The sequence below is a fragment of the Adiantum capillus-veneris genome, chromosome 27, assembly GCF_014529385.1.
Source record: "Adiantum capillus-veneris isolate H3 chromosome 27, ASM1452938v2, whole genome shotgun sequence".
Classification (NCBI taxonomy): domain Eukaryota; kingdom Viridiplantae; phylum Streptophyta; class Polypodiopsida; order Polypodiales; family Pteridaceae; genus Adiantum; species Adiantum capillus-veneris.
The window spans coordinates 111,944,986-111,964,981 of NC_140957.1; the positions used below are offsets into that span (position 1 = coordinate 111,944,986).

At 45.2% G+C, this 19,996-nt stretch overlaps 1 protein-coding gene across 3 annotated transcripts in view; it reads left to right on the top strand.

Moving 5' to 3' along the window:
• The window catches only part of LOC147422578 (uncharacterized), a 53,483-nt gene that overhangs the window by 12,573 nt on the left and 20,914 nt on the right, over positions 1–19,996 (top strand). The window contains exon 2 of one of the 3 annotated variants that reach the window (XR_015186869.1): positions 16,712–19,993. The exons of the other annotated variants lie outside the window; for them this stretch is intronic. The gene's annotated coding sequence lies outside the window, so the exon portion shown is untranslated. Of the gene's footprint in view, positions 1–16,711; positions 19,994–19,996 lie in introns of those variants that run through there. 3 annotated transcript variants of the gene reach the window in all.

The following is a 19,996-nucleotide window of genomic DNA, read 5'->3' on the forward strand; positions in this document are numbered from 1 at the left end:
CGGCCAAGATAGAGACTATCCGTGATTGGCCCGATTTGAGGAATGACCATGAAGTTAGAAGCTTCTTGGGACTATGTTCGTACTACAGGCGGTTCATACGAAAGTTTGCAGAGGTTGCTTCCCCTTTGCATATCTTGACACAGAAAGGAGTACCTTTTTCGTGGGGACCCACAGAGGTGACTGCCTTTTAGACATTGACAGAGAAATTCACTACAGGACCAGATTTGACTTTGCCGGACTTGCAGAAGTCATTTGAAGTATTTTGTGATGCTTGTGGTCGTAGTCTGGGTGCGGTCTTGATGCAAGAAGGCCATGTCATAGCTTACGAGAGCCGTTTGTTCTCTAGGCCGGAGATGACAGCACAGATCTATGGAAAAGAGCTTTTGGCGGTTATCCACGCTCTTACTCAGTGGCGGCATTACCTACTCGGAGCGGATTTTACTGTCTTTACAGACCATCAGAGTTTGCGCTACTTCTTGTCACAGAAGCAGCTTTCGGAAAAGCAGATGCGGTGGGTGAACATCTTGTCACAATTCCACTTCCAGATTGTCCATGTGCAGGGACAGAAGAATGTGGTGGCAGATGCTTTGTCTCGGAAACCGTTGGTTCTGGCTATTTCCGCGATACATCATAGGAGCTTCGAGGATATGGTCGATCAGTGTGCCACAGATACAGATTTTGCAGATATTTTCACACGGATACGGGATGGGGAGACAGTAGCTGGATACTCCCTTCAGGAAGGCTACTTGATGAAAAAGACTATGTTGTGCGTTACACAGCCGTTGAGGAAAAAGGTTATGACTGATTGCCACTGTCCACCTTTTACGGGTCACCGCGGCATTGCTACCACCATGAAAGGGGTAGAGAGAGATTTCTTTTGGCGGAGACTGAAGAAGGATGTGGAAGAGTTTGTGCGCAGTTGCTTGGTATGCCAGAAGGTCAAGTTTGACAGGCATAAGGCACAGGGATTGTTACAGCCTTTACCCATACCCACCCGCCCCTGGGAAAATATTGAAATGGATTTCATTTTTGATCTCCCGAGAATACAGAATGATCACGATGATTTTCCGATTACATGGCACGTCTGAGACGATTCTCTCCGACATAGACCCCAGATTTATGAGTTGGTTTTGGAAGGCAATTTGGGAGAACATTGGCACGTAGTTGCAGTTCTCGTCATCGTTCCACTTGCAGACTGACGGGCAATTTGAGATTGCCAATTCAGTGATTTTAGATTTATTGAAGTCTTGTATCTCGCATCAGAAGACTCAATGGGAAAAGAACTTACCTTTGGTGGAATTTGCCTACAATAACACGATACACTCTTCGACGCGGAAGATGCCATGTGAGATTGTTGAAACTGCTGCGAAGGTTTCATCCTTCCTAAGCACGAAAGATAAGATCTTTGAAGCGGATAAATATACGCGAGATCTGGATACGGCTTTTGCCAAGGTTCGCGAGACTTTGCAGAAGTCTCAAGAACGACAGAAAAAGGCAGCGGATCGCCGTCGTCGCGACATGAAATTGAAGGAGGATGATTGGGTGCTCTTACGTTTTGAGAAGGCACGCCTACGAAAGAACAAGGGAAAGGAGAGGCTTTTTCCAAAGCTTAGTATGCGATACTACGGCCCTTTCCAGATTACTGACAAGATAAATGATGTCTCCTTCCGATTGAAACTGCCAGATACTTGGAGGATTCATAATGCATTGCATGTGAGTCTCTTGAACCCTGTTAAGGGTGATGTGCCTGATGATGGGGAGCCTGATGAGCAACCCAAAGTGGAAGAAAACGAGGAGATCCTTGTTCCTGAACAGATTTTGGCACATAATGATACGAAGAATAAGGGTAAAGTCCGAAGGCGGTTCTTGGTTAAGTTCAAGAACTTTCCTGCATTTGATGCGAAGTGGATGGAGGAGGAGGACCTAGCAGATACTCCTCAGATTGTGAAACTTTACCTCGATGCTTTTGGTTTAGCATAGTCTACTCCAAATGGAACCCAGAATTCAGCTTGGCCGAAGATCTGGTGCAGTGGGATGCACAAGAGGGGAGTTACTCCACTCCTTTGTCAACAGATGCCTCGATTTTGATACTAAAGTCACTGATGTCTCTTTGAGCTTCAGGGATACTGAGAGCTGACAGTATTCTGCTGGATGACTTTATGAAATGGAATTCCTGATTATGATACTGATTTGTTCTTGACTTCTTGTGAGTACAGGAACTGATAGACGAAATGACTGCAGCATTTTGGTCTGATTGATCTCGAATAGACATGGTTGCAATAGGGGTTAGTCAATCGGACATCGATGAGGTCCCGATTGGACCTAGATGTGATTGCTAGCTACATTGCCGATAAATCATGGTCTAAGATCCGAATGAATGTTGAATGTCATGTGATGTCCTGTGATGTCGTGTGATGTGACTGTCGATTTTGTACATGTGCTAGATGTGTGTTCCTAGTACGTAGGTACTAACAGTCAGTGTCTGCTAAGACGGTTTATGGCTTTTGTCGGTTTTGCAGGCGTAATCGCGGTCGATTACAATGCTTTCAAGAGGGGGATATGTCACAAAGTGATGACGTGGCGGACAGCAGAAACCCTAAAATTCCTGCAAACCCTAATTTTTGCCAAAAACCCTAAATTCCGGAAATCGCGGAGGCGGATTATTATTATTATTATTATTATTATTATTTTTTTTTTGGGAAAATGATGAGCGACGCGAATTTTGCTTTTGCTTTTTTTTTATAAAAAAAAAAGAGAAAAAACTCTCTAAGAGAGAGAGAGAACTGATGCTTTTGATTTTAAAAGCTTTTGGGGCTCTACTTTTGGGCATCCCTTGTAACCTTTAAATTAGTGGTGAGGGCCTCACTTCTCAAAGCATCTGGACGCAGAGTCTGAGAGTGAAACCCTAACCGCTCTCTTGTACTTTGATGATTGATTAATACAAAAAGAAATACCGAAAGGGGCGCCAGTCTTTGGGGCCAATATCTCTAGGCACGGAACTCCGCCGGGCCAGTGCAAATCTATTGTGATCTGTGAATTGTTTTGAAGTGGTTATTTGGTGCTGTCGCGGTTGATTCTTGACTTGGAGTGTCCAAGTTTGTTACAGATACACATCCCCGACAAACTCTTAGAGAAAGGGCTATCTATCTCAAAGAGGGGAAGTGTTTTGGTTGCAGGGAATTTGGCCCAAAAAGGCACAGCCAGAACAATCTGAAGACAGGCCAGAGAGTTCTAGAGCAGCAGAGGAATGTGGCAGAAAAGGTGGATGAAAACAGAACTGGTACCACATTGTGTGGGGCCCGAACCGAATCAGATGAACGAAAGTACAAAATTTTGCCGCACTTAGGGCAAAGTGAAAGATCAAGAAGCCCTCGTTTTTCTTTGATGGAGGAGCCAAGGCCAACTTCTTGAATCGGCGGCTCAACTTGGAATTACGCTCGACAAGCTGAGGCCACAGGCGGAGGTAGTTCTAGCAGCACCCAGACGGGATGTTGCCATTACACCGATCATTGGCAAACTTTGTTTGCAATGTCAGCGGTATTTAGGACACGAGGACTTCTACGTAATGCCCTTACGAAGGTTGTGACGTCCTTCTCGAAATCCCTTGGTACCAGAAGAACAACGCAGTGGTCGACTATCGGATTGAGAAAGCGACTTTGACAAATGAAGGGCAAAGAGATTGTACGTGATGAAATTCAGTTTCTTTACTCAATTTTCTGGAGAGAATTGAATGATGATTGAAGGTTGAATATGTTTTGACCTTGATAAAGAACGCCAAGATTTTCTCCACACTCATGCCGATTGCTTTTTTGAGGGCCTCCTAGGCGAGTTGCCACCATCTCGTCCTAAAGATCATACTATTGATTTGATGCTTGGAAGCACACCACCGAACCGGCCACCATACCGTGTGAGCCGAGCCCAGAATGAAGAGATTATGAACCAAGTGAAAGACCTCTTGGAAAAGGGTCTTATCCAGCCGAGTACTTCACCTTACTGCTCTCCGGTGTTGTTGGTTTTGAAGAAAGACGGTGTTGTTGGTTTTGAAGAAAGACGGATCTTGGAGAATGTGCATTGATTATAGAGCTCTCAATAAAATCACCATCAAGAACAAATTTCCAATTCCGAGAATTGATGATATTTTTGACCGACTACAGGGATCCTCTTGTTTCAGCAGGATCGATTTGAAGAGCGGATATCATCCGATGCGAATCGCACCGGGAGATGTCTACAAGACAGCTTTTCGGACGACCTTCGGTTTATTTGAATTTTTGGTGATGCTTTATGGCCTTATCAATGCTCCAACGACCTTTAACCGAATGATGGACAGGATTTTCAGAGAGTACACATCTTTTGTTGGCACTTTCTTTGATGACATTATAGTCTTCTCCAAGGATGAGGCAGAACATAGACATCATTTGCTGCTACGGATCTTTCATTCACTGCGAGATCACAAGTTGGTGATCAATGCTACGAAGAGTGAATTTTCTTACCGGAGATACACTTTTTGGGACACATCGTCTCAGTAGCAGGAGTACAGATGGACCCGACCAATATTGAGACTATTCGTGATTGGCCCGATTTGAAGAATGACCATGAAGTTAGAAGTTTCTTGGGCTTATGTTCTTACTACTGGCGGTTCATTAGAAAGTTTGCAGAGGTTGCTTCCCCTTTGCATATTTTGACACAGACAGGAGTCCCTTTCTCGTGGGGACCCACAAAGGTGACTCCCTTGCAGACATTGAAAGCGAAATTGACTACAGGACCAGTTTTGACTTTGTCGGATTTGCAGAAGTCATTCGAAGTATATTGTGATGCTTGTGGTCCTAGTCTGGGTGCGATCTTAATGTAAGAAGGCCATGTCATTGCCTATGAGAGCCGATTGTTTTCAAGACCGGAATTGAAAGCTCAGATATATAAGAAAGAGCTTTTGGCGGTTATCCATGCTCTTACTCAGTGGCGACATTACCTACTCGGAGCCGATTTTACGGTCTTATCTGATCATCAGAGTTTACGCTACTTCTTGTCAAAGAAGAAGCTATCGGAAAAGCAGATGCGGTGGGCTAACATCTTGTCACAGTTTTACTTCTAGATTGTCTATGTGCAGGGACAAAAGAACTTGGTGGCAGATGCTTTGTCTCGGAAGCCGTTGGTCTTGGCTATTTTCGCGATTCATCATAAAAGCTTCGAGGACATGGTCGATCAGTACGCCACAGATCCACATTTTTCAGATGTATTGAGTCGAATACAGAATGGGGAGGTAGTAGCGGGATATTCCATTCGGGATGGCTACTTGATGAAGAAAACGATGTTGTGCGTTACACAGCCGTTGAGGGAAAAGGTTCTAACCGAATGCCACTGTCCACCATTTACAGGTCACCGTAGCCTGATACCACCTTGAAAGGTGTGGAGCGATACTTCTCTTGGGCGAGACTCAAGAAGGACGTGGACGATTTTGTACGCAGTTGCTTGGTATGCCAGAAGGTCAAGTTTGACAGGCATAAAGCACAGGGATTGTTACAGCCTTTACCCATTCCTACCCGCCCCTGGGAAGGTATTGCTATGGATTTGATTTTTGATCTCCCGAAGACACAGAGTAGGCACGATGGTATCTGGAATGTTATTGACAGATTTAACAAGCAAGCTCATTTCATTCCCAGTGAAGAAAATAGTCAAACCGGATCATTTAGTAAGACTGTTCATTGCCCAGATATTCAGATTACATGGCATGCCTGAGACAATAGTCTCTATAGACGATCCCGATTCACGAGTTTGTTTTGGAAGGCTATTTGGGAGAACATTGGCACACGGTTGCAGTTCTCGTCATCTTTCCACCTCCAGACAGATGGGCAATGTGAGATTGCAAATTCAGTCGTACTGAATTTGTTGAAGTCTTCTTCTTTGGATCAGAAGACTACATGGGGAAAGTTTTTGCCCTGGGTGGAATTTGCCTACAATAACAGGATTGACTCTTTGACGGGGAAGGTGCTATTTGAGATTATTGAAGGTGCTACGAAGGTTCCACCCTTCCTAAGCACGAAAGATAAGATTTTTTGAAGCCGACCAATTCACGAGGGACTTGGACTTGGTCCGGGAGGCTTTAGAGAACTTTCAAGATAGACATGAGAAGGCAGCAGATCGACATCGTCGCGATTTAAAACTAAAGGAAAACGATTGGGTGCTCTTACGTTTTGAGAAGGCAGGCCTAAGAAAAACGAAAAGGAAAGGAGCAGCTTTTTCCAAAGCTTAGTATGAGATACTATGGACCTTTCCAGATAAAAGAAAAGATAAATGATGTCTCCTTTAGACTGAAGCTGCCCGATACTTGGAGAATTCACAATGCTTTTCATGTGAGTCTCTTGAAGCCTTTAAAAGGCGATGTGCCCGATGATGGGGAGCCAGATGAGCAACCCGAAGTGGAGGAAAGCGAGGAGATACTCGTTCCAGAACAGATATTGGCACATAAAGATAGAAAGACTAAAGGTAAAGTGATTAGGCGGTTCTTGGTTAAATTCAAGAACTATCCTGCATTGGATGCGAAGTGGATTGAGGAGGACCTAGCAGATACTCCTCAGATTGTGGACCTTTACCTTGAAGCATTCGGTTTAGCATAGTCTACTCCGATAGAACCACGATTTCAGCATGGGCGAATCTAGTGGAGTGGGTTTGCACAAGAGGGGAGTCACTCCGCTCCTTTGTCAATAGATTGCCCCGATTTTTGATATAGAGTCACCGATGTCCCTTAGGGTTTCAGGGATTCTGCTGAGCTGACAATATTCTACTATATGACCTTATGAACTGGAATTCCCGATAATGAAAATGATGCTGATTGATTTGTACTCGACGTTTGAGTGTAGGAGCTGATAGACGAAGTGACTGCAGCATTTCGGTCTCATAAATCTCTATAGACATGATTGCAATATGGATTAGTTAATCGGGCATCTGTGAGGTCCCGACTGGATCTAGATGCGATTGCTAAATGCATTGCCAATTAGTCATGGTCTGAGATTTTGAATGTGATTTGTCATGTGATATGTCTTGTGATGTCAAGTGATGTCCTGTGATGTGTGATCTGACGTGTCAAGGTCAAGTGGTAAGTGTCTATCCACCCAAGATGGTGGTGTCTTCTCTAGGAATGTCGGAATCTCATATGCCATGAGCATGGCCATATTTCGTGTGAACTCCTCTGATAAGTACATAGGTGTGTCCATAGAAAACCACAAGTCACCACCTCCTCTGGAGTGCGCAACCGCCGAATGATGGCTGGAATGAATGGATCTCCCAAGGATCGTACGCCCGTGTATGATCAAGTCGATGTCAAAACGACCGTGTATTGCAGCAATCACTGAGAGACCGCACGGACCTCCAACGGATGGTGTCTTGGCAGAAGGTAACTTCATCCTCTGTGGAAAACACAAGCCATGTGGCTGCTGTCCACCCAAAAACGCAACTGCGAGGTGATGAAAATGCTGTTGGCCAGCGATTTTCAGCGTGCTTGTACGCTCCCAGCAGGGTCCGGAGCGGTGCAAAGGGCTGGGGAGGGTGGGGAATCAATGTCACAACCCTGGGTGGGCTGAAAACAGAGATAAAGCAGCAGGTACAGGTGGCTGAAATCTGTAGCAGAGGTAGAGGAATTTTGACGGCAACGCATGGGATGCGAAGCCGTGTGGGAAAGCAAGATCCAATGGGTTGGAAGCTGAGCGCTGCCCCTCCATGCTGAAAATGCGCTCCCCAAAAACGCAAGTGGCAACAAAAACGCTGATGAATAAGAGGGGTTTTCCGGCGACGAAATTGCCCAGAAAGTGTAGCACTGGCAGCCAAAAACAAAAACGATGGTGGAGGGGGGTCCTCCGCAACAGAAAAGCGCCAGAGTCCATCGTGTGCCTAGCTTTTGCAACGCTGATGTGTTCCAAAAACGTTTGCTGTTGTGATCCCTTAGGAGGAGAACCTCTACAGAAGCGCTGGTCCCATGGAGAGCCTAAAGTTGCTGATACCATGTGAGACACACACACAAACGCAAGGTGTGAGAGGAGGGGGCGATCAGCCCCCCATGACTACCATTAATGACAAGACCTGCAATACAACGTATGAAATGGGTACCCCTTGGCTCCATATATAGGTGCTTAAGGGAGCCCATGCTGGGCGGGCGGTCGGACAAAAAGTACAACCTATATGCATATGCTATGGGTGGCCATCCCGGCGGCACACTAGCCATACATGCATGCCCTAGACGTGAGAAGCAACAGAGTGGTACAAATCTAACATCTCAAGCATGGGTAGGAGTCAGAAGCGTGGAGTTTTTGTTTTATGGCCAGACTAAAAGCTTGTGCTTAGAAGCTAGTCTAAAGGCTTGGCAGGTAACAAGTCAAATGCGGTGCCCCTTGAGACGCTTTAGCCTTTGATTGCAGCATATGCCGAACATGGTGCTGGTTGCAAGGGAGGTGGCAGTAGCAAGGACGCTCCTTACTGCATTCGACAGCACCGAGGAGCGTAGCACAATAGCAACAACACACAACAACAAAAGGTCTGGTGGTTTTGGTTCTACATAGTCAAGCGTGGACAAGAGCAGCCCATCAGCTCTGCGCACAAGAAGGGCTCTGCTGAGTCCTGTTGTTGCTCTAGCACTCAAGCAAGGAGCGGAAGCGGAGGAGGATGAGGGGGTGTTGGAGAAACATCCCGTGCTTGTGGCTCCCGTGCCTGCAACATGGAGGAGCAGGAGGGGAGGGGGGAGGGGGGGCGAGGTCCCACGCGAAGAGAGGGCAGGGGGAATCTTTCATCTTTGAAAGATGAAAGATTCCCCTTAATGCCCTCCTATCCTCCTAGAGCGAGTAAGTAATATGGAATATGTACTTGCATACTACAATAGGCAGGTAAACAATTGTCACACAAAAAATAGAGTCTTTCAGCCTTGACCACAAAGAAGAATGAGATAGAGAATGAAACGTGTACCCAACTGAATTCTGTTCATTAGACTGCAAGATGTACTCAACAACATTAGCAAGCACTCACCTCTCTGTGACGAAGGAAAGTGCTAATGGAGTGAGAATCTCTTAAGCTGGTAACTTAAAATCCCCTTCATTAGGCCATTACCTAACTGCACGTGAAACAACTAGTCCAAAGTACCTTTCTATCCATAGCAAAGCACATAGATTAACAAGATGCAAAGGACCCTGCTCGGAAGCAATTTTTTAAAAAAGAGCATCTGCCACAGATAGCGTTAGTAACCCACGAGAGAGAAAGACAACAGTCGATAAAAGTATGCTCACCACGATAATGCTCCTCTTGTCCTCCACAAATACATAATTTCTTAAGTCTTTTGTGCATTGTATGCTCTTCACTGAATCACGCATCCACTTGCTACTCAAATATGTGGACTCAGTATGCGATTTATTCCCCAATAGGTGGAATAAGCGTAGATTCCTAGCGTTCTCTCTCTCTCTCTCTCTCTCTCTCTCTCTCTCTCTCTCTCTCTCTCTCGTTAGGATCGAGCAAAGCAGAGGCCACTTCTTGGAGGGTGGGGCATGGGCCTGAGGGAATTCACGATGAGGTCGTTGGTTAGGATTGTTGAGGAAACATATCTTGCTTGGTAGTGGGCGAGTAGCGGAGGGGTGTGTGTTTGGATGCGTTTGATGTTATCCTCTCAAGTCTGGCAATCGTTCTGGGGGAATTCACGGTCAGATTGCTAGTTGGGACATGTTGTTTCCCTCAAGCTAGTAATTGAGAGCGCGAGAAAAATTGCATGAGGATGTACGGAGAGGCGGTAGGACACCCGCAAGATAGAGTCAAAATGAGAGGTGTGGTGCAAGGTTTTTTGTTTTGTTTGGAGGTAGTCCAAGGAGAGGGAATCTTTGAGACTATCGATTAATTTTTTTAAGTATACCTATACATACTTATATACAAGTATGTATATACTATGTAGAGTCTAATATCTAGACAATATTATTTTGAAATAGTGAGCGAGAATAGAGCTGCCTCATTAAATCCTCCCTCTCTCTTGTGGTGTGCACATGGTGCGTTCACAAGAGCCGTTCTTTCGATTTTAATTAGGTTGGCCCACACCTTTTTTGGAGTACAGTCAAACGCATGGCTAATGCTATGAATGCATGAAAGCGGCCCCCTCTCACGCGTTCATGACAGCCACTTAGAATCGTAGCGAGCTGCAGCTTGTTGTGCTTCTCCGCCGACCTCTTCCCAGTGCTATTGCAAGGTAAGTTCTTCTCTCTCTCTCTCTCTCTCTCTCTCACACACACACACACACGCGCACACACACACACACACACACACACACACACACACACACATGCACATGATGTACAAAATTGCAACAATTGCAGGGTTATCCCTACACATACACATGCCACATAAAAATTGCTTATGCATGAGTCTTTTTCCCTTCACAAACACATGCATGTATGCGTTTGTGTCGAATAGTTGAATGCGATAGCTCTTTTTCACACACACGCACATGCTATATAATACATTTGACACCGATTTCATCAAAGCTTCTCGTTCGTCGTCAAAATGTCGTTTCACTTTGCAAAATTAGAATAGTCATAATTTTTTTTTGAATTTATGAAATTGTGTAGTACAAAATGGGTCGTGGATTTTGTGCGTACATGGAAACAAAAATAGTGTACATTTTAGTCGTGTGTTTGTCAACAAATATTGATCACATATCTTCTTTCGTAGAATGTCTTCTCCACCTCTAGCCACTGCAGGCATGCGAAGAGCTAGGCAAGGGGAGGCTGACAAGTCTTCTAGGCTCTCTTGGGCAATGCATTTCCACTCGGCATTAGTGGAAGATGAATACGAGGAATACGCCCCTCTTTCCCAGGAGGCAACGCCTTTTGAGAATATTTCCTATCTCGGTTTCGTGGAGGAGGCTATGCTTACGCTTCCTTCAACTAGGAAAGAGATCAAAGGTAGAGTTCTCCTGGCTACACATACTCCAAATGAGCATCCACAAGTCACAAATGCAAACACTCAATCACCAGTCCGTTCACAACAGAAACGAGACAAAAACAATAAAGGGGCGAAGCGCAAGAGGGAAATGACAGTAATATGGATAACAAAAGCACACATACTTTGCTTAGGGTCTATGAGGAGCACTGGACACATATTAAAAAAGCTAATTTTTACCCTAAAGATTAGTAGACCTAGTTTTTTCTCTTAACAGGGAAATCAATGATAGCTTCAACCTGGACCATGTAAGAAATCGTGTTGACACGCTATAGAAGCTCCACAAAAAAGATCTCTCTAAGCAAAATTCTACTGGGAATACTCCCAACACTTGGCCCTTCTTTGACATGTGTGATACTTTGTGGGGAGAAGACTCTAGAGTACTCAGGGATAGCTGGTGCACTTGACAGCGAGAGCCACATGCCTGTATCCTCCACTGTAGACGCATCTATAGACCTAGATGGTGCTGAGACCGATGGTAGCTCAGGTCAAAATCCACAACTAGATTCCTTAGATTTGGAAGGCGTATATGGCAAGAAAGTCAAACAACCAAAAAAATCGAGCTTGGGCACAATGGCAAGGACGATGGGACATAGTTACCCGGAATGGGAACGGGGAACGGGAATGGTCCGGAACGGGACGGGAACGGAGAGGAGAAGGGGGCGCCGGAACGGGAACGGGGCTGGAATGGTCCATCTAAAGTAAGGATTGAATTAGCTCCATTCAGCTTAGTCTCGAATAAGCATGATGGAGCTGATGGTTATATCGTCTTGTGGGTGACTACCATGGCTCTATACCTTGCACTTTCCTTCAAGGGTGAATCTGGGCTTATCCTGGATTCATCTAGGTATATTAGTCTCAAATAAACTCCTAAACAACCCCAAAACTGCCCCCAAATCTGCTTCCTAACCTGCCCTCAAACTGCAACAAATATGTTCCCCGAACAACCCTAAATCTACCCCCAAAAGCCCACTTTTTTCCCCCCAAATGCCTACTTTTGCTCGTTTCTCCCCGCGTTTCACCGTTGCGCCTCATGTTTCGCCCATTCCAGAACACCGTTCTGGTTACACCCCGTTCCGGAACGGCGTTCCGTTCCCATCTCCGTTTTGGGAACGAGACTTGTCCGGAACGCCGTTTCGGAATGTTTGGGCTGTGTTTTTCCCGTTCCCTGTTACAATGCGATGGGATGAAACAAATGTGTGAGGCTTATGAGCGTGCAGAAGATACGAAGACAAGTACCTTGCGAGAGCTTGAGACGGCTAGGATGCTACATGAGGAGAGACTCGCAAGGATCAGAGAGGAGGAAGAGACAAAGTGTCACCAGATCTTCTTGGAGATTGCAAAGCTTATCTCTAAGAAACTAAAGCAGTAATTTTATGTACATATCACCATTTGCTTTGAGCATTGACACATTACATGCAAATGAATTGATATATAGACATGTTTACTATTGTACATGTGAGATATTTAATCGCATTCCATTGCGTCTTTTGTTGTGCGTCCCTTGTTGTACTCAGCTATGTGGTAACTCCACCTCACCTCGGATTTGCAAAAAGTTATGTAGGAAAGGAAGATCGACGTTGAGATCTCGCAAAATGTGCCAGCTATTTGTCAAGAGATCGAAGGCAGTTTCCACTTTTACTCTCCCCTTTGAAATTTTCCTATCAAACTCTCGCTTCTCACGTAAAAATGGCCTTGTCTTCACACGATATGGCTTTACGCTTGGTAGGCCGAGTCTGCAATCAAACAATGTCGTATGGTCTCCCCCTGAATGTGCAATAGTGGCGGATCGAGTGCTTTTCGCTGCTTGAGCTGACTATACAAGTCACATTCTTTGAAGTAGAAGAGTCGTGCAACCCTCTCGTAGCCGTGCAAACTGCACTTCAAAAAATCTTATTGGAGTCGACAATGACCTGTAGGAGGATGCTCGAAAAGCCATTCTTGTTGATGTATTGTGTTGGGTAGAACTCTGTTGCTGGCTTTTCTCTGTAGATGGATGCGAGTCCCATCAAGTGCACCGACAATATATGGCAAACCAGAAATAGGCTCAAATCTTGCCATTATCTGCTCAAGGCGGTCTCCATGCGGCACTCTAATTCCGACGCTATGGAGGAAGTCGGTACTGCTCAATATGCGACAAATGATCACCACATATTTGCGATCACCCATGCCAAAAAGATTTTCCATGCTTCGTGAATAGTGTCCATGCGCAAGCTGCCAGAGGACGCAAGAAAGCACAGCCTTTGGAGAAATAGGCTCTTTGACAAATCTCTGTCCGATTGTGGGTAATAGTGGACAAATCAGGTTTAGAAGCACAAGAAAGGATCTACGAAACTTGCGATACGCAAAATAATAGGGATCTTGATTTGCTAAGCGAGCCGAAGACCAAAGGACAATGTGTACACTACGAAAGAACGTGTATTGGCGAGGAAAACACCACCATAATCTTGGTGCAAAATGCCATGCCATTGACTCAAGCACCCTTGTCATTCCACAACACAACCATGCATAAGCAAACATAAATATTAAGAAATTGTTATCCTCCAATTCCTCCCAAGTGTAAAGCATGTGATGTTGTAGCAAGGCCTAGTGTACTTTCATGCAATAATGTCATCGTTCCAAAGACAAGTATCCACTCCTCCATCCTATGATTGGAAACAATTTGGAAAGGCAAAATACTGACAAGCAAACAAACATCCAAACTGCGAAATAAGTTAAGACATACCAAGTACAATAAGGGTCGCACAACAAGAGACAATGGAATGCAACTGAAAGACTCACCTGCACATAAATAAACATGTCTATATATCAATTCTTTTGCAATGTAATGTAGAAGGGCTCAAAGAAAATGGTGATGTGTATATAAACTTACTACTCTGGTTTCTTAGAGATAAGCTTTATAATCTCTAAGAAGATTTGGTGACTCTTGGTCTCTTTCTCCTCTGATCCTTGCAAGTCTCCCTCATGTAGCGTCTTAGTCGTTCAAGCTCTCGCAAGGTACTTGTCTTCTCATCTTCCGCACGCTCGTAAGCCTCACACATATGTTTCATCCTATCACCCATCGTCTTTGCCACTGCACAAGCTAGATTTTTTTCGGTTGTTTGACTTTCTTGTCAAAGATGCCTTCCAAATCGACAGAATCTGGTTGTTGATTTTGACCTTAGGTACCATCGATCTCAGCATCATCTAGGGCTATAGGTACATTTGTGAGGATAGAGGCATGTGGCTCTTGCTGTCAAGTGCACTATCCATGAGTTTTTCGAGTCTTTCTCCACAAAGCATCACACATTTCAGAGAAGGGCCAAGTGCTGAGGGTACTGCTAGTAGAATTTTGCTTAGAGAGGTCTTTTTTTGTTGAGCTTCTTTAGTGTGTCGACATGGTTTCTTGTATGCTTCGGATTGAAACTATTATTGATCTTCCTGCTAAGAGCAAAAATCAAATCTTTCTAATCTTTAGGGCAAAAATTACACTTCTTAATGTTCGTCGATTGCTCCTCCTAGACCCTAAGCAAACTATGTGTGCTTTTGTCATCCCATATTACTACCATTACCCTCTGGCACTTTGTCCCTTTACTGCTTTTGTCCGCTTCTTGTTGTGAACGCACTAGTGGTTGAGTGTTCGCATTTGTGACTTGTGGCTGGTCATTTGGAGTATGCGCTAGCGGGGAGATCTCTACCTTTGACGGCATTTTCCTAGTTCAAGGAGGTGTAAGCATAGCCTGCTCGATCAAACAAACATAAGAAATATTCTCAAAAGGTGTTCCCTCATGGGAAAGAGGAACAAAATTTTTGCATTCATCTCCCACTGGTGCCGAGTGCAAATGCCTTGCCCAAGAGAGTCTAGAAGACTTGCAAGCCTCCCCTTGCCTAGCTCTCCGCATGCCAGCGGTGGCTAGAGGTGGAGAAGACATTCTGTGAAAGAAGATGTGTGATAATGATAATCAATATTGCTGACAAACATACGACTAAATTCATACTATTTTTGTCGGTTTCTCCGTGTACGTACGAAATCCACAACCCAATTTAAATTTTACACTACGTGATTTTGCAAATTCAAACAAATTTTATGTGTGTTTCAATTTTGCAAAGTTAAACCACATTATGACGAACGAGAAGCTTTGAGTGTTGAATGTATTGTATAGCATATGCATGTGTAAAGAAGAGCTACGACATTCAAATATTCAATGCAAGCATGTGCGTGCACGTGTTTGTGAAGGGAAAAAGACTCACGCATAAGCAATTTCTGTGTAGCATGTGTGTGTGAAGGGAAAACCCATGCAATTGCTGCAATTCGGTACAGCATGTGTGTGCGCGCGCGTGTATGTGTGTGTGTGTGTGTGAGAGAGAGAGAGAGAGAGAGAGAGAGAGAGAGAGAGAGAGAGAGAGAGGAGAAGAAGAAGAAGAAGAAGGAGAAGAGCTTACCTTGCCGTAGCACTAGGAAGAGGTCGAAGAAATACAATAGGCTGCAACTCGCTACGATTCAACCAAAAAAGCTTTTACATGACTTGGACCAACATGTTTTCTTTTTAAGAGGGTACCTTTGTTAGAGTTCCTAGAGGGTGTTTGGATTCAACTAGTCTCACAAGAAAATATGTATGTACAAAAAATATTGAACTTCTTTCAGTAGCTAACCACTTTATCACAGAAATCTAAGAAGTCAACTCCTGTTCCATCCAAGTCCCTTACTCTGCTTCCTTTAGCAAATGCATGGGTTGTGATTGGTATAGAAATTTTGCACTAGCTTACCATCTGTTTTTACTCCTTGAAAGGGGCAACCTTCGAAGAGTAGGAATTGATGCAAACCAAAACTCCGGGAACAATTATAGAGAAGATGAAGTGTACTCCAAGTGAGCACTCAATAAATGCTGTCAGCTTTGTGGTGAAAGGTCCTGCAATCCCTACTCTTCCCACTGAGATGGGAGGCCAGAACACCGCGTGCATTGAGGCTTTGTTGAGGCATTCGACAGCCACCTGTACTCTTCGTTTAACTTGCAAAGACTCGAGAACATTTTAATGGAAGATTCGGGTGCTACAATAGACGACGCTCCCTCGGAGGTTCTTTGCAAGCTGACCAACAAGTACAGGTGGCTATCAGAATGCCTCGGTGTTCCGGCCTGCCTATCTTAGTGGGAAGAGTAGGGATTGCAGGGCCTTTCACCACAAATTTGACCGCATTTACTGACTCTTGATACGGGGAGTATACTTTTCCTCCTCCGCAAGTGTTCCCGGAATTCTGGTTTGCATCAATTCCTACTCTTTGAAGGCTACCCCTCTCATGGAGTACAAATAGATGGTAAACTGGTGCAAATTTCTATATATCAGAAAGTTCAGTCCCCGCCCATGCCTTTGCTTGAAGAAGCAAAGTACGTCGGACTGGTTGAATCCAAATACACTCTCTAGGAACTAACAAGGGTGCCCTCTTAACGATGTTGGTCCAAGTCATGAGAAGGGGTGCTTTTTAAAGAGTAAAAATGCTAGTCCAAATCATGTAAAAGCTTTGTTGGCTTTAGCCTTACTTGCCTTTTGTTAATCTTTAGCTATTCCTGTTTCATTGCTGTTTTATGACGGTCATGGTCTCAATTGAGTATGCTTCTATTTAATGGAAAGTGGTCTTTAAAGGGAATGGTTCTGAATGGCGAAACATGCATATGAAAGCCCAAATCTGCATGTATTTTGTTAGTGTTTTTCGTGAGTATTGTAATGATTTCAGATAGCTTTTAGAACTGATTCTGAAGGGCCTTTTATGTGAAAGCAGAGACAACACTGGATGAATGTCTATCAGGTTCTATTTCTTTTGAAGGTCATACACAGCTCAATCTTGGTGGTTCAATGTATATTTTGCAGCTGTCTATTACAAATTGTAGTCCACAACAGAGTGCTTGAAACCCTTTTCCTTGAGAAAGACTAAAAGAAAGTCTTAAACTAGAGCACATCTTGCTTCTCTAATGAACCATGGTTCAATGAGAAGACATGTTTGACTCTTTTTCCTGAAATTCGTCTATGCAGCAAAAGGTGTTCATAGCAGTAATACTTATGCTGTTTTAACCTTGATTTTCTAAGCATCTTTTAGAGGGTTTTGAAAGACTAGGCTATCCACGTGGCTGCAATTGTGAACTGCCATGTGGCAATCGGAGTCTTTCTTTTGTCTATGTGCACCTAGTTTTCATAGGCCAAGGAAGGTGAGGCCGCCTCTGCTTGCACGAGCTGGGCCCAATGTTGATGCAAGAGCTGGGCAAGGTCACAAACCTGCTCCAGTCTATTGCTTTGGGCTCACCTATGCCCACACCTTCAAGACTTGTTGCATTGCACAAAGTGTTGATGGCATCGTTAGTTGCAGGAGGTGTGACCTGAGAGCACATTCGTCACTTAATGTGGTTAAGCTTGTCTGCACCGTCAAGGTAACTAGTCCGGGGGCGGGTGATGATAGCCGTACATCTGCACCACATTCCTGGCCGGAATCTGGGGCTGTAGCCGTGGGATGTGCGCCAACTAAGCACACGGAATGTCAGAGATCACTCCTGCCCTGCACACAAATCATTTGCAACCACCTCATCACATGGAATCAGTCATGCATGCTAGCTCCTACACGCCAGCACACACAATTTTTTTTTTTGTTGCCACCTCACCAAGGTGAGGGTTCCTACTTACAGGTGGTAGTTGTCCCCCCTCCCAATGACCTTGATGGCCGGGAATGGTCCCTCAGGGACCATTCCACACAAAACCTGCTCCCGCAGGACTCCGGGCTCGAGCAGTTTTTACTTGGAATGGTCCCTCAGGGACCATTCCCCTACACCGTCAAGGTCGGGGGGAGGGGGGCTGCAGATCTCAGCCCTCCATCCCCTCCGCATTACAAGCCGAAAATCCGGTTGGCTCTCTACGGATGCACGACATGTCAAGACATGTTAACATCCAGAACTTCTGTGGTGCCCTCCAACACTAGCTTGCCAAGTCAGCAGAGAGAACGCCATACCATCACGACACATCAGCGCACGGAATGCCATAACCTCGTGCAGATAACGTGCACAAGGAAGCTGCCAGATCAGCACCTGTAATCTCTGCACAGTCCCTGACTGACACAGCCTGATGCACAAGCACATGACTGACCTGTGACGCAATCCAGTGTCACCTCTTGCCATGTGCAGGCAGCCTAATACTGGCCCCCCTCCTCCCCAGCCGTCAGGACTGGGACTGCTACAGTCCTTTCCCAGAAACCAGGGCTCCCCCATGGCTCCCGGCCTCCGTCAGCCGCTATCAGGGGTGGCCCTGATTTCTGGGAAAGGACTGTAGCCTTCCCCTACACCGTCAAAGTCCAAGGTCGGGGGGCCCTCCGTCTAGCATCATTTCTCCTGCAGAATCAATTGTTGCAGCCGTTGGATGGGTGCCACATCAGCATCCAGAATAAATTTGAAGCCTTGCAAATGTACTCGCCCGTCAGCAGTGGGAATATGAACCAGCGTTCGCCATGTCAGCACATGGGAATTTGAAGCACGCAACCAGTCATTGCCTACTTAATCTGCCTGTCGGCACAACTGTGGCATGCCTGCGCACTGTGCAGCTTGTGCTTTGCCATCCACGTGTAAACTCTTTACTGCCCCCCACTCCCCTGGATTTGACGGCCGGGAACGAACGCCTACTGACCATTCCCATAATCAGGGCTCCGGCCTCCACCGGTCGCCCATGATTAATGGGAATGGTCAGCTGACCATTCCCTACACCTTAACAGCTTGCTGTATGTCAAGGGCCGCAACAGGAAGGCGATGTTAAACTAGGGGTTTAATTAATTTTAAGTTGGCATCAGCAAAATTTCTGGTGCATCTTGAAAAATACTCCCTGCAAATATTATAGCATTAGCGAGGAAAGCCTTTGACCTCTTATATTTACAATCCTCCAAAAGCATAGAAACATGGATGGCTATGGTTTGGTTACAAAACTCTTGGTCACAAGGGCTCTTAGCGGGCCAGCGTGATGTTTTATTACAGCCCCTCCCCCGGCTTCTCTATGCCTTCTTGGACTAAGGAGGATGAGTGGTGAGATGGGCGTAGCACATGGTATGGAAATGGCAACCAAAAGCCATGGGAAGGTGTTGTATGTGCACTCAACATGTATCATTGGATTGTTAAGGTTCTAATGGACTGGGAGATTGTTAGTTGTCCACAAGGGGATGCGTGTTGATTCTGGCATATTCTCAACAAGGACCGCGTCAAGAAGCTCTGTGTTGCTTTGATCAGATCAAAGTGAAGGCCTTTCTCCAGTTGCAATCACCTATGCTTTCATCTTGAAGGCCTATGGCCCTACCACACGTCATGGACGAGAGTTTTCATGATCAGATTGCTGGTCGTCGGTTGTTGGAGAAACGTGCCGTGCTTGCCGCTGCTTTGGTCGATATGTATGACAAATGTGGCGCTCTCATGAAAGCACAAAGAGTTCTTGATGACCTTTCTGTCTGGAATGTCGTCTCCTGGAGTGTGTTGATTGCAGGATATGCTCAACAAGGACAGGGTCGGGAAGCTTTGCGGTGTCTTCATCGGAAAGTAAAGGCCTCTCTATGCATGTCAAATGTGGCGCCCTCACAAAAGCACGAAGAGTCCTTGATTACCTCTCTGTCTGGTATGTTGCATCTTGGAGTGCATTGATTATGCAAAAGGTGAAGGCCTATGGTCTTATGCACGATGTTGTCCTGGATTAGAGGATACACAATCAAATTTCTAGTCATGGGCTGTTGGAGAAACATGTCGTGCTTGTTGGTGCTTTGGTCGATATGTATGCCAAATGTGGCACCCTCACAAAAGCACGAAGAGTTCTTGATGACCTTTTGTATGCTAAACAAGGATAGGGTCATGAAGCTCTATGCTGTTTTCATCATATGCGAAGTGAAAACCTTTCTGCAGATGCAATCGCCTATGCTTGCACCTTGAAGGCCTGTGGCCTTACACAAGATGTCATGGATGATAAGATTCACGAACAGCTAGTTGTGTGGCGCTGTTGGAGAAACATATCTTGCTTGCTGATGCTTTGGTCACTAAGTATGCTAAATGTGGCG